Here is a 15376-nt window from a genome sequence, read left to right as displayed (position 1 = left end):
CTAGAACCTTGAAATCCAATCAGAAGTTGCATTTTGAATTGTTACATGTTGGGATGCCTGGGTGGCTCAGTGGTTGAGTCCTGGAGTCCCGGGATCGAGCCCCACGTCGGGCTCCCTGCATGGAGCCTGCTTCTCCCTCTGCCTGTGTCTCTGCCTCTATCTCTCATGAATAAATAAATAAAATCTTAAAAAAAAAAAAAGAAAGAAAGAAAGAAATTGTTACATGTCATGATGGAGGTCTTCCAAGCCAATTTCTATGTCATTTAATCAGAAGACCTTTCTTTTTATAGCTTTAGAAGTATAAGAACTTTATGCTATATAACCAAAAGTTAAAAAAAAGAAAAAAAAAACCCTCAAACATTCTTTTCCTTTCAAGCATTTCCAAGTGTCTTCCTTGTATCTCCTTGGAACTTAATTGTTACTTTTTTTTTTTTTTTTTTTAAGATTTTATTTATTCGGGGATCCCTGGGTGGCGCAGCGGTTTGGCGCCTGCCTTTGGCCCAGGGCGCGATCCTGGAGACCCGGGATCGAATCCCACATCGGGCTCCCGGTGCATGGAGCCTGCTTCTCCCTCTGCCTGTGTCTCTGCCTCTCTCTCTCTCTCTCTCTCTCTCTCTCTCTCTCTCTCTCTCTCTGTGACTATCATAAATAAATAAAAATTAAAAAAAAAAAGATTTTATTTATTCATGAGAGATAGAGAGGCAGAGACGGGCAGAGGGAGAAGCAGGCTCCATGCAGGGAGCCCGACTCGGGACACGATCCCGGGTCTGCAGCATCACGCCCTGGACTGAAGGCAGCGCCAAACCGCTGAGCCACCGGGGCTGTCCTTTTACTTTATTTTTTAATATGTAGACTGGAACATTTCCTCTGCTGTCTTGTTTGTGGTACACATAGAGGCTAGGATAAAATTCATAAAGAAATATTAGTAATCTAATTACACATTGCTTTTACTAGAGATTTACTATTCTTCATTCTTGTGGGGCATTTAGGCTGGTTTTTTTTTTTTTTTAATTTTTATTTATTTATGATAGTCACAGAGAGAGAGAGGCAGAGACATAGGCAGAGGGAGAAGCAGGCTCCATGCACCGGGAGCCCGACGTGGGATTCGATCCCGGGTCTCCAGGATCGCGCCCTGGGCCAAAGGCAGGCGCTAAACCGCTGCGCCACCCAGGGATCCCATAGGCTGGTTTTGCTTCTCCAAAAAAAGTTAACATTTTGAGACTAGCAGCAAATACCCATAATACTGGTAAAATGGCTGGCGTCCCCAGCTCCACTTCTGAAATTGACAATATATGAAGAATAATGCTTGAAATTGATCTGTCCATTTCTTTGGCTATATGATAGTTGATTTTAAACTCTTGTTTGCTTCTATTAAGGATGCTCCTTTTCTAAATATCTGCACAAATGACAAACTTTTGAGATTGTGCTGGCTCAGTTCTGGATTGATTATTTATTTATTTATTTATTTATTTATTTATTTATTTATTTAGTGAGGGAGAGAGCGAGAATCTCAAGCAGGTTCCACTCCCAGCACGGAGCCCCACACAGGGGCTACCCTGACAACATAACCTGAGCCGAAGTCGAGTCAATTGCTTAACAACTGAGACCCCCAGGCTCTCCACTTGATTAATTTTTTTTTAATAGCAGCCTTAAGGAGACAAGCTTTGGAGGGAAATGTTTGGGTTGAAGCTACATGTTTAAAAGTGTGGTATTGGAGAGCCTGTGGTCACCAAGTAAAAGCAAAAAATAGGATTTATAAGAGAATCTATTTTCTTAACTCTTCATTGACATATCTTCACCCCCTTGGTCTTTTCCTGTTTCGTTAATAATAATATATATTTTTTAAGTATGCTCCATACCTAACGTTGGTATGGAGCTTACTTAAAAAAAATAAGTTGTTTTTTTTTTTTTTTTTTAACTTCCAGACTTGAAGTCATGATCAAGAGTTGCATGTTCTACCAACTGAGCCAGCTGGGCACCCCATTAACAGTAAATAATTCTTGAGGGAATAAAGCCTATATTATTTAAAAATCTGCTAATCTGCATTAATAGTACCTTTCTGCAATGTGTGGATATGAACGTTAAGGTGGTATTATTTTCTTCCTTTCACATAATTGGCTTCCTGGAAAATCCTTTAACTGACATGCTGTGACTGTAGTCAGTTATTTTTCCTCCTTGAAATCCCTGTGATGGAGAGATGTCTACTGTGGTGTGTGGTTGCCATTTCTGTTCTTCCATCTTTCCGATCTTTTGTCTTTCAGGTCTTCCATTCGTTTTCTTATTCACTTTGTTATATTTTTGAGCACCCTGTGTAGAGACAGTGGGACACCTAAAAATGAATCACACCTGGATTCTACAGCCGAAGACTTTGCCATGTAGCGGAAGAGAGAAGATGGGTAACTAAACAGACAAGGTAGGAGTTGCTCCGAAGAGTGTTCTGTAAGTTCATGTCGGAAAGAGATGATTTCCAATCAAAGGAGAGAAAACTTTGTAGAGGACAGTACATGTGTGCATTCAAGGCCAGGCGGTGCTGGGACATTGAGAAATGGAGAGTGTTCCAGATGGAGGAGCAGTGTAAGTAAGCAGTTTGTGCGAGAGCAGGGAGCAGCTGAACTCAGACAGGCGTGAAATGCATGTAGGAGAGAGGTGAAGAATGGAGTGGAGAAGCCAATGGTAGGGATGGAGTGGAGAGGCCAATGGTAGGGATGGAGCGGAGAAGCCAATGGCAATTGCATAGGGAGCATGGAAGGCAGAACAGGCAGGGTTAGGATTCTTAAGGAAGTAGAAACTAGTCATGGCAGTAAAAATACAAAGGAGGGAGAAATTCAAAGACTGGGAAACAGACTGATGAGATGGTGGGACAAGAGAGGAGGTGGAATCAAAAGGAGCTTCACCCAGACTTCTGGAAGAGCGCTGCTGCCAGGGGCAGAAGTGGGCAGCACCACTCAAGGCCAAGGGTTGTGAGAGAGCCAGTGAGTTTGCATATACATATATTTTAGAGAGAGAGCAGAGAAGGGGCAGAGGGAGATGGAGAGAGGGAATCTCCAACAGGCCTCACGACCAGTGCAGAGCCTGATGCAGGGCTTGATCTCAAAACCCTGAGATCCCTGTCCTGAGCTGAAATCAAAGGGTTGGCCGCTTAAGCGACTGAGCCACCCAGGTGTCCTGAGCCAGTGAGTTTTAGATTTATGAAGTTAGGAGTTGGAAGCAGGGCATCCGGTGGGCATGGGCAACCAGGAGGGCAGTGAGGACTCAGGAGAAAGAGAGGTATAAACATTAATGGGCGTGGAGTTCATTGTGGAAGCCAGGTGTAAATGATGGAGGAAGAAAGCTAGGGGCAGATTTCGGGGAGCAGCGCTGTGCAATCATTACTGTATTTTATTTACAGCCCAGAAAGAGCTCCACTTGCCCAGTCTCCCACCCAGGGAACACGGAGCTGGTATGCAGAGGCTGGCAGGCTGACCTGCATCCTTCGCCTGGTATTGAGGAACGTCAGCGCCCTCCCGCCATCCCCGCCCAGCAAGGGCCTGCGGGTGTGCAGCCCTCACCCCCACACTCCTTGTTTGCCTCCCCGGCCAGACGGTATGCTCCAGGGTCTGCATCGTTAGCTCCGGATCCCCGGCCCCAAGCACAGCGTGCTTGGCCACGATCTCACAGTGCATATTACTGAATGAGGTCAGTAACCTCAAGTCGTTTGTGAATAGACGGAAGGCAGATCTCGGGAGACTTAGAGCATCTGGTAAGAGGCAGTGCAGCGATTGGTTAGGGCTGTGGACTTTGAACAAGACTTCCTTAGTCCTAACGTTGACTCCGTTATGAACTGTGTGACCTCAGGTAAGTCCCCTAACCTCTCCCTGCTTCAGTTTCCTTATCCGTAAAATGCACTGTGAGGATTACAGGACACAGCCTGAGAGCACCCTGAGAGGGGTCCCTGGCACCTACTAAGCACTTGGGACATTTTAGTTATGCTCATTTTATAACCAGAGGACACGACTGAAGATACCCACAACATAGGCCCCTTCCTAAAATAAGCATCTGGGGGAAAATGAACAAAGAGGAGGTGTGGAGGAGGAACACGGGGATAGACCAGAAGCCCAGCCGAGACCTTCTGATGAGGGAGTGCTGACAGTTTGCAATCCGAGAGGACACAAGCAACCAACAGACGGGCACTTCCAAAATACTCTAGGATGCAATCAGTTACTAAAATCCAGTTAACTGAAATACAACTTTGCCTTTTGCTTTGTGACTTCAAAAAATTCTCCCACGTTTCATCTTACATAGCAAAGCGTTTTGAGGGACAGAGGGACAAAATGTATCATTGTATCCTGACTTGGAGAATACGTGTTGGGTTAAAAAGTATCTAAGAAAATAAAAGTATAAAGAACTAGTAGAAGGGCCTTTATTAAAATCTGTGCCTGTCACCTGCTGACCTTAAAAACTGAGATAAAATTTAAAGAGCCAGACTAGGGGAGGGATGTACAAGTTTGAATATACATTATAAAGCTTATTTTCCTCTTTTGTTTTACCCAGACAAAATTTTCAAAATAAAAGAAATTAAAAATCAAAAATCAAAAATCAATCAATCAATCAATAAATAAATAGCCAGACCAGATATCACCTTCACGGTCTGCAGAGGCCAAATATGGTGCCCGTGGCACTTAACCGGCTTAACCGTGGAAATTTCTTTAAGACTGAAATGTTCCCTTTACTTTCTTTTCCCTTCAAATGCTGTCGTTTCTTTTTCCTGCTAGACATTATACTTGCTCTTCCCACCATTATCCCTTGATCCATTGCAATTTAGCTTTCACCTTGTCATTTTCCTGAAGCTGTTCTTGCTGAGGTCTTACCAGTGACCTTGGCTGTCCTCCTCTCTAACCTCTCTGAACCAGTCAGCACTGACGACCAGTCATTGTCCTGTTTCCCCACTAAATTTTCTTTCTTTCTTTCTTTCTTTTTTTAAGATTTTATTTATTTATTCTTGAAAGACACACAGAGAGAGGCAGAGACACAGGCAGAGGGAGAAGCAGGCTCCACGCAGGGAGCCCAACGTGGGACTCAATCCTGGGTCTCCAGGGTCAGGCCCTGGGCCGAAGGCGGCGCTAAACCGCTGAGCCACCTGGGCTGCCCTCTCCACTTAATTTTCACGTGTCTTTTCTGGGTTCTTTGTTAGTTCCAACTCTCTTCTCCCTCAGTCTGAACAGGTCTCAAATGCATTCTTCAACCTTCCCCATCGTTCTTCCTCTGCACACGAGCTCCCACTGCAGGATCCTTCTACTCCCAGAGGCCTAAACGCTGACCTCCCTGGAGATTAACTCCAAACCTGTCTGTAGCTCTGATGCCTCTCAGACTTCAGCCTTACATCTCCTCCGGCTTCCTGAGGCCCTCCACTTTCATGTCTGACCATTCCTGAGTTTAATTTGTCTAAATCCAAACTTAACTTTCCCCTTTTTAAAAGTTTTTATTTAAATTCCAGTTTTAACATACAGTGTAATATTAGTTTCAGGGGTACAACTTAGTGATTCAATACTTCCCATACAATACCTGGTGCTCATAAGTGCTCATCTTAATCCCCATCACTTATTTCATCCATTCTCCTACCTGCCTCCCTCCTGGTAACCATCAGTTTGTTCACTAAATATTATGTTTCTTGGTTTGCTTCTCTCTCTCTCTCTCTCTTTTTTTTTTTACCTTTGCTTGCTTGTTTGGTTTCTTAAATTCACATATGAGTAAAATTATATGGCATTTGTCTTTCTCTGACTTATTTCACTTAGCATAATAGCTCTCTAGCTTCATCTATATTCTTGCAAATGGCAAGATTTTGTTCTTTTTTATGACTGACTAATGTTTACATACATACACCACATTTTCTTTATCCATTCGTCAGTCAATAGACATTTGGGCTCTTTCCAAAATTTGGCTACTGTAGATAAAGCTGCTATAAACTTTGGGTGCACATAACTCTTTGAATTAGTATTTTTATATTATTTGGGTAAATACCTAATAGTGAGATTACTGACTGGATCATAGGGTAGTCCTATTTTTGACTTTTTGAGGAATCTCCATCCTATTTTTTTTTAATTTTTATTTATTTATGATAGTCACAGAGAGAGAGAGGCAGAGACACAGGCAGAGGGGAGGAGCAGGCTCCACGCACTGGGAGCCCAACGTGGGATTCAATCCCAGGTCTCCAGGATCGCGCCCTGGGCCAAAGGCAGGCGCCAAACCGCTGCGCCACCCAGGGATCCCCGAATCTCCTCCTATTTTCCTGAGACACGCAAATCCCTTTTAAGGCCAGCTCCACTTTGAAATTGACAATATTGAGTTGTTGATTATTCATTCTTTGCTAATGAAGATTTTAAGTTGCTTTATTAGGATGCTCCTTTTCTAATAGATGCACAAATGACAAACTTTGAATTGTGCTGGCTCAGTTCTGGATTGATTATTTATTTATTTATTTATTTATTTATTTATTTATTTATTTAGTGAGGGAGAGAGCGAGAATCTCAAGCAGGTTCCACTCCCAGCACGGAGCCCCACACAGGGGCTACCCTGACAACATAACCTGAGCCGAAGTCGAGTCAATTGCTTAACAACTGAGACCCCCAGGCTCTCCACTTGATTAATTTTTTTTTAATAGCAGCCTTAAGGAGACAAGCTTTGGAGGGAAATGTTTGGGTTGAAGCTACATGTTTAAAAGTGTGGTATTGGAGAGCCTGTGGTCACCAAGTAAAAGCAAAAAATAGGATTTATAAGAGAAACTATTTTCTTAACTCTTTATTGACATATCTTCACCCCCTTGGTCTTTTCCTGTTTCGTTAATAATAATATATATTTTTTAAGTATGCTCCATACCTAACGTTGGTATGGAGCTTACTTAAAAAAAATAAGTTGTTTTTTTTTTTTTTTTTTTAACTTCCAGACTTGAAGTCATGATCAAGAGTTGCATGTTCTACCAACTGAGCCAGCTGGGCACCCCATTAACAGTAAATAATTCTTGGGGGAATAAATTATATTTATTAATTATTATTAATTAAAATTATATTATTTTAAAATTATATATTATTTAAAAATCTGCTAATCTGCATTAATAGTACCTTTCTGCAATGTGTGGATATGAACGTTAAGGTGGTATTATTTTCTTCCTTTCACATAACTGGCTTCCTGGAAAATCCTTTAACTGACATGCTGTGACTGTAGTCAGTTATTTTTCCTCCTTGAAATCCCTGTGATGGAGAGATGTCTACTGTGGTGTGTGGTTGCCATTTCTGTTCTTCCATCTTTCCGATCTTTTGTCTTTCAGGTCTTCCATTCGTTTTCTTATTCACTTTGTTATATTTTTGAGCACCCTGTGTAGAGACAGTGGGACACCTAAAAATGAATCACACCTGGATTCTACAGCCGAAGACTTTGCCATGTAGCGGAAGAGAGAAGATGGGTAACTAAACAGACAAGGTAGGAGTTGCTCCGAAGAGTGTTCTGTAAGTTCATGTCGGAAAGAGATGATTTCCAATCAAAGGAGAGAAAACTTTGTAGAGGACAGTACATGTGTGCATTCAAGGCCAGGCGGTGCTGGGACATTGAGAAATGGAGAGTGTTCCAGATGGAGGAGCAGTGTAAGTAAGCAGTTTGTGCGAGAGCAGGGAGCAGCTGAACTCAGACAGCCGTGAAATGCATGTAGGAGAGAGGTGAAGAATGGAGTGGAGAAGCCAATGGTAGGGATGGAGTGGAGAGGCCAATGGTAGGGATGGAGCGGAGAAGCCAATGGCAATTGCATAGGGAGCATGGAAGGCAGAACAGGCAGGGTTAGGATTCTTAAGGAAGTAGAAACTAGTCATGGCAGTAAAAATACAAAGGAGGGAGAAATTCAAAGACTGGGAAACAGACTGATGAGATGGTGGGACAAGAGAGGAGGTGGAATCAAAAGGAGCTTCACCCAGACTTCTGGAAGAGCTCTGCTGCCAGGGGCAGAAGTGGGCAGCACCACTCAAGGCCAAGGGTTGTGAGAGAGCCAGTGAGTTTGCATATACATATATTTTAGAGAGAGAGCAGAGAAGGGGCAGAGGGAGATGGAGAGAGGGAATCTCCAACAGGCCTCACGACCAGTGCAGAGCCTGATGCAGGGCTTGATCTCAAAACCCTGAGATCCCTGTCCTGAGCTGAAATCAAAGGGTTGGCCGCTTAAGCGACTGAGCCACCCAGGTGTCCTGAGCCAGTGAGTTTTAGATTTATGAAGTTAGGAGTTGGAAGCAGGGCATCCGGTGGGCATGGGCAACCAGGAGGGCAGTGAGGACTCAGGAGAAAGAGAGGTATAAACATTAATGGGCGTGGAGTTCATTGTGGAAGCCAGGTGTAAATGATGGAGGAAGAAAGCTAGGGGCAGATTTCGGGGAGCAGCGCTGTGCAATCATTACTGTATTTTATTTACAGCCCAGAAAGAGCTCCACTTGCCCAGTCTCCCACCCAGGGAACACGGAGCTGGTATGCAGAGGCTGGCAGGCTGACCTGCATCCTTCGCCTGGTATTGAGGAACGTCAGCGCCCTCCCGCCATCCCCGCCCAGCAAGGGCCTGCGGGTGTGCAGCCCTCACCCCCACACTCCTTGTTTGCCTCCCCGGCCAGACGGTATGCTCCAGGGTCTGCATCGTTAGCTCCGGATCCCCGGCCCCAAGCACAGCGTGCTTGGCCACGATCTCACAGTGCATATTACTGAATGAGGTCAGTAACCTCAAGTCGTTTGTGAATAGACGGAAGGCAGATCTCGGGAGACTTAGAGCATCTGGTAAGAGGCAGTGCAGCGATTGGTTAGGGCTGTGGACTTTGAACAAGACTTCCTTAGTCCTAACGTTGACTCCGTTATGAACTGTGTGACCTCAGGTAAGTCCCCTAACCTCTCCCTGCTTCAGTTTCCTTATCCGTAAAATGCACTGTGAGGATTACAGGACACAGCCTGAGAGCACCCTGAGAGGGGTCCCTGGCACCTACTAAGCACTTGGGACATTTTAGTTATGCTCATTTTATAACCAGAGGACACGACTGAAGATACCCACAACATAGGCCCCTTCCTAAAATAAGCATCTGGGGGAAAATGAACAAAGAGGAGGTGTGGAGGAGGAACACGGGGATAGACCAGAAGCCCAGCCGAGACCTTCTGATGAGGGAGTGCTGACAGTTTGCAATCCGAGAGGACACAAGCAACCAACAGACGGGCACTTCCAAAATACTCTAGGATGCAATCAGTTACTAAAATCCAGTTAACTGAAATACAACTTTGCCTTTTGCTTTGTGACTTCAAAAAATTCTCCCACGTTTCATCTTACATAGCAAAGCGTTTTGAGGGACAGAGGGACAAAATGTATCATTGTATCCTGACTTGGAGAATACGTGTTGGGTTAAAAAGTATCTAAGAAAATAAAAGTATAAAGAACTAGTAGAAGGGCCTTTATTAAAATCTGTGCCTGTCACCTGCTGACCTTAAAAACTGAGATAAAATTTAAAGAGCCAGACTAGGGGAGGGATGTACAAGTTTGAATATACATTATAAAGCTTATTTTCCTCTTTTGTTTTACCCAGACAAAATTTTCAAAATAAAAGAAATTAAAAATCAAAAATCAAAAATCAATCAATCAATCAATAAATAAATAGCCAGACCAGATATCACCTTCACGGTCTGCAGAGGCCAAATATGGTGCCCGTGGCACTTAACCGGCTTAACCGTGGAAATTTCTTTAAGACTGAAATGTTCCCTTTACTTTCTTTTCCCTTCAAATGCTGTCGTTTCTTTTTCCTGCTAGACATTATACTTGCTCTTCCCACCATTATCCCTTGATCCATTGCAATTTAGCTTTCACCTTGTCATTTTCCTGAAGCTGTTCTTGCTGAGGTCTTACCAGTGACCTTGGCTGTCCTCCTCTCTAACCTCTCTGAACCAGTCAGCACTGACGACCAGTCATTGTCCTGTTTCCCCACTAAATTTTCTTTCTTTCTTTCTTTCTTTTTTTAAGATTTTATTTATTTATTCTTGAAAGACACACAGAGAGAGGCAGAGACACAGGCAGAGGGAGAAGCAGGCTCCACGCAGGGAGCCCAACGTGGGACTCAATCCTGGGTCTCCAGGGTCAGGCCCTGGGCCGAAGGCGGCGCTAAACCGCTGAGCCACCTGGGCTGCCCTCTCCACTTAATTTTCACGTGTCTTTTCTGGGTTCTTTGTTAGTTCCAACTCTCTTCTCCCTCAGTCTGAACAGGTCTCAAATGCATTCTTCAACCTTCCCCATCGTTCTTCCTCTGCACACGAGCTCCCACTGCAGGATCCTTCTACTCCCAGAGGCCTAAACGCTGACCTCCCTGGAGATTAACTCCAAACCTGTCTGTAGCTCTGATGCCTCTCAGACTTCAGCCTTACATCTCCTCCGGCTTCCTGAGGCCCTCCACTTTCATGTCTGACCATTCCTGAGTTTAATTTGTCTAAATCCAAACTTAACTTTCCCCTTTTTAAAAGTTTTTATTTAAATTCCAGTTTTAACATACAGTGTAATATTAGTTTCAGGGGTACAACATAGTGATTCAATACTTCCCATACAATACCTGGTGCTCATAAGTGCTCATCTTAATCCCCATCACTTATTTCATCCATTCTCCTACCTGCCTCCCTCCTGGTAACCATCAGTTTGTTCACTAAATATTATGTTTCTTGGTTTGCTTCTCTCTCTCTCTCTCTCTTTTTTTTTTTACCTTTGCTTGCTTGTTTGGTTTCTTAAATTCACATATGAGTAAAATTATATGGCATTTGTCTTTCTCTGACTTATTTCACTTAGCATAATAGCTCTCTAGCTTCATCTATATTCTTGCAAATGGCAAGATTTTGTTCTTTTTTATGACTGACTAATGTTTACATACATACACCACATTTTCTTTATCCATTCGTCAGTCAATAGACATTTGGGCTCTTTCCAAAATTTGGCTACTGTAGATAAAGCTGCTATAAACTTTGGGTGCACATAACTCTTTGAATTAGTATTTTTATATTATTTGGGTAAATACCTAATAGTGAGATTACTGACTGGATCATAGGGTAGTCCTATTTTTGACTTTTTGAGGAATCTCCATCCTATTTTTTTTTAATTTTTATTTATTTATGATAGTCACAGAGAGAGAGAGGCAGAGACACAGGCAGAGGGAGGAGCAGGCTCCACGCACTGGGAGCCCAACGTGGGATTCAATCCCAGGTCTCCAGGATCGCGCCCTGGGCCAAAGGCAGGCGCCAAACCGCTGCGCCACCCAGGGATCCCCGGAATCTCCATCCTATTTTCCAGAGTCACTCGTTTTTCCCTTTTAAGCCAGTTTTCACCTTGAATTTTTGGCCTTGTTCATTTGTTCACTTATTCATTCAGCAAACAAAGACTCCAAGTTACCCACACTAGAATTTCCCGTTATCTTGATTTCTCCCAGTTTCTTCCAGCTTTTTATCACTTGGTGGCTAAACCAGTACAGTAGTTTCCTAGCTAGTAACCTTGCTTCCAACCTCTCCTCCCTGCAATCAGCGCTTTACAAACACTCCTGCCAGACTGATCTTCCCAGGACACTCCAAAACTGGCTGAGAGTAATTTGTGATTTCAGATCTGAACCTCCTTCAATCTCCTTCCATCCTCCATTGGAAAGTCCCAACATGGGTTGATTCTCAAGGCTCCTCATAATGTTTTTTATAACCGGCTTGAGCCACATTTCATTGTGTGATCATCAACAGCAAATGTACTTCCCTTCACAGACCCTCTTCCAGCCAGACTTCTGTGCACACCTACCACCCTGTGTAGACCATCCCTTCGCTTACCTAAGTACTACCTTCTTTCCAGCCTGCTTTCAAGCCATCCTGCCCTCGAGAAGACTTCCCTTTCCAGAGAAACCCTCAGTCACTGTTCCTTGGCCCCACTCATTGCCTTAGAACACTAACTTGCTGCAGAACAAGCTTCCTTGACTTATATCTATCTTTGTATGTCCACTGCCTCCTCAAGAAGAAGACCAAGCCACATTAGGATAAAGACCTCTCCTTTTAAAATCTTTATTGCTTGGAATGTGGCACAGCACACACATAGAAGAAACTTAATAAATTGTTGCTTATTATGATGCCAGCAGAAGCTAAATAATACATCTGATTTCTTTGGGTAGGAGGAGGATGAGGAACCTTCAAATATATCTTGATATTTAAAAATTGGTGATCTCGTCTCTAACAATCATTTGTCACAGCATATGCTAGATTGTCAGCATTTCAATTTATCCATGTCCTATCTCCCTTAAAATATGTGCAGAGTGAGGTGCCTGAGTGGCTCAGTTGGTTAATGGGCTGCTTCTGGCTCAGGTCATGATCCCCAGGGTGCTAGGATCCAGCCCTGCCTCGAGTCCAAGTCTGGCTCCTGGCTCAGCAGGGAGTCTGCTTTTACCTCTTCCTTTGCCCCTCTCCTGTCTCCCATCCCACTTGTGTGGTTTCTCTCTCATGCACTCGCTCTCCAATGAATAAATTCTTTTAAAATATAGATGCAAAGTAATAATCATTTAAAAAGCATATCATATCTTCTTTTGATTTTTATATGCTGATGGACTAGCATGCCAAAACTGTATTTGATTTTTTTTAAGATGTCATTTATTTATTCATGAGAGACACAGACAGAGAGGCAGAGACACAGGCAGAGGGAGAAGCAGGCTCCATGTAGGGAGCTTGATACGGGACTTGATCCCAGGACCCCGGGATCACAACCTGAGCCCAAGGCAGACACTCAACCACTGAGCCACCCAGGCATCCCAAAATTTGAATTTTGATATTTAAAGTATAACATTGGGATGCCTGGGTGGCTCAGCAGTTAAGCGTCTCCCTTTGGCTCAGGTCATGATCCCAGGGTCCTGGGATCGATTCCCACATTGGGCTTCCTGCATGGAGCCTGCTTCTTCCTCTGCCTATGTCTCTGTCTCTCTGTGTGTGTGTGTCTCTCATGAATAAATAAATAAAATCTTAAAGAAATAAAGTATAACATCTTTGGGGGGCCTGGCTGGCTCAGTCAGCAGAGTATGCAATTCTTGGTCTCAGGATCATGAGTTCAAGCCCCAAGTTAGGCGTAGAGCCTGCTAGAAAGAAGAAAAGAAAGAAAGAAAAGAAAAGAAAAGAAAAGAAAAGAAAAGAAAAGAAAAGAAAAGAAAAGAAAGAAAAGAAAGAAAAGAAAAGGAAAGAAAGGAAAGAAAAGAAAAGAAAAGAAAAGAAAAGAAAAGAAAAGAAAAGAAAAGAAAAGAAAAGAAAAAAGAAAAACATACCTTTTTGTGTTCATGGCTATTACTTACAACATTTCTTTCTGAATATAATAAGAAACTTGGGGCTGTAATTTGTTTGTTTTATTATCATTTGTTTCCCTTATCATATTTCTGTTTAATTAATAGACTACTTGACAAAATAAATTTATTCCTGAAAAGTTGGCAGTTAATCTGATCTATATTAATTAATCATATTTTCTTGTTGACATAAATTACCAAACTGGAGATGCTCTTCTTTGGGAAGTGTTTTGGGTCTAAGATTAAATAAAAACCTTGCTAGAAAACGCAACAAAACATTAAAATCACATACAGGCATACCTCGGAGATACTGCTGGTTCAGTTCCAGACCACTGCAATAAAGTGAATATTGCCATAAAACAAGTCAACGGTGTTTTTTGGCTTTCCAGTGCATATAAAAATTATATTTATAACTATAGTAAAATCTACTAAGTGTGCAATAGCATGATGTTTAAAAAATGCCCACATACAGACATTAATTAAATTATACTTTATTGCTAAAAAAACAATGCCAACCATCTTCTGAGCTTTCAGTGAGTCGACATCATTTTGCTGCTGGAGGGTCTTGCCTCGATGTTGATGGCTGCTGACTGACCAGCGTGCTGGTTGCTGAAGGTCGGGATGGCTGTGACAATTTGTTAAAGTAAGACAACAATGAATTTGGCCACATTGACTGAGTCTTTCTTGCGCAACGATTTCTCTGTAAGCATGTGATGCTGCTTCGTAGCATGTCACTCACAGTAGAGCTTCTTTCAAAATTGGAGTCGATCCTCTCAAACCCTGCTGCTACTTTATCAACTAAGTTTCTGTAATATTCTAAATCCTTTGCTGTCGTTTCAACAGTCTTTACAGCCTCTTCACTAGGAGTAGAAACCATTCTTTGCTCATCAGACAAACACCACTATACGTGAGGAAGTGCTCAGGAGTCCGAGCTGTCTCTACAGTAGAAGTATGGGACATCTGGGTGGCTCAGCGGTTGAGCGTCTGCCTTTGGCTCAGGTCATGACCCCAGGGTCCTGGGATAGAGCGGGGAGCTTGCTTCTCTCTCTGCCTGTGTCCCTGCCTCTCTCTCTCTCTCTCTCTCTCTGTGTGTGTGTGTCTCATGAATAAATAAATAAAATCTTAAAAAAAACAACCCAAAACTAGAAGTTTAACCTTGGGAAAATAACCCCGGCATCTTCGTTTCCCTGTCCATAAACAGGGAACTCGGCTAGAAGACTGGTTTCTAAACTTTGCTCTGTGAGGTCCTTGAGGGTCCTCAGAGAGGTGAGTGGGACCACAAACTGGAGTGGGATGACCCATCAGGCTCCATGCTCCCCTCCTTTTTCATGGGCTTTTGTGTGGCCAGTGAGTTCTGGAGCTAGACATTTTATTTTATTATTTTATTGTTTTTAAGATTTTATTTATTTATGAGAGGCAGGGAGAGAGAGAGAGGCAGAGACACAGGCAGAGGGAGAAGCAGGCTCCTTGCAGGGAGCCCGACGTGGGACTCAATACCGAGACTCGTGGGACTCAATACCGAGACTCCAGGATCACACCCTGGGCCAAAGGCAGGCGCCAAACCATTGAGCCACCCGGGCGTCCCAGGAGCTAGAAATTTTAAATGTTTGAAACTCTTTTGATTATACGATCTCCCAGATTCCTTCTAACTCCGAAATTCTAACAGCTCTTATTTTTTTGTTTTGAAAATAATGTCTTCCCTCTGAGGTACAGATATGCTAAGCTAACTGTTTTGGATTCTTTTTTTAAAAATCATACTTTTCCCTCCTTATGCCACCAGATTCTAGCTTTGGAGGGTCTTGAAGATTAGGAAGATCCAAATTCTAACAAAGTCTGTTGAGTACAGTAATTAGGGATCATCATGCCGTGACAGAAACTCTTCAAATGCATATTCATGTACCATAACATTACCGTATCCTGGAAGTATTTTGTGATTTTGTTTGTTAGCCTTTAAAAATTCCTTGTTCTGAAAAGCTTAAAGCCTTCTATTTTTAGATTTGTTGATCTAAAGTGATGTTTCCAGGTCCCTGACAGGCTGGGGATGCTCTGGACTCTCCTGTTATGTTGTG

This window comes from Vulpes lagopus, chromosome 22 (assembly GCF_018345385.1).
Source record: "Vulpes lagopus strain Blue_001 chromosome 22, ASM1834538v1, whole genome shotgun sequence".
NCBI classification, from domain to species: domain Eukaryota; kingdom Metazoa; phylum Chordata; class Mammalia; order Carnivora; family Canidae; genus Vulpes; species Vulpes lagopus.
This window is presented reverse-complemented; position numbering follows the sequence as displayed.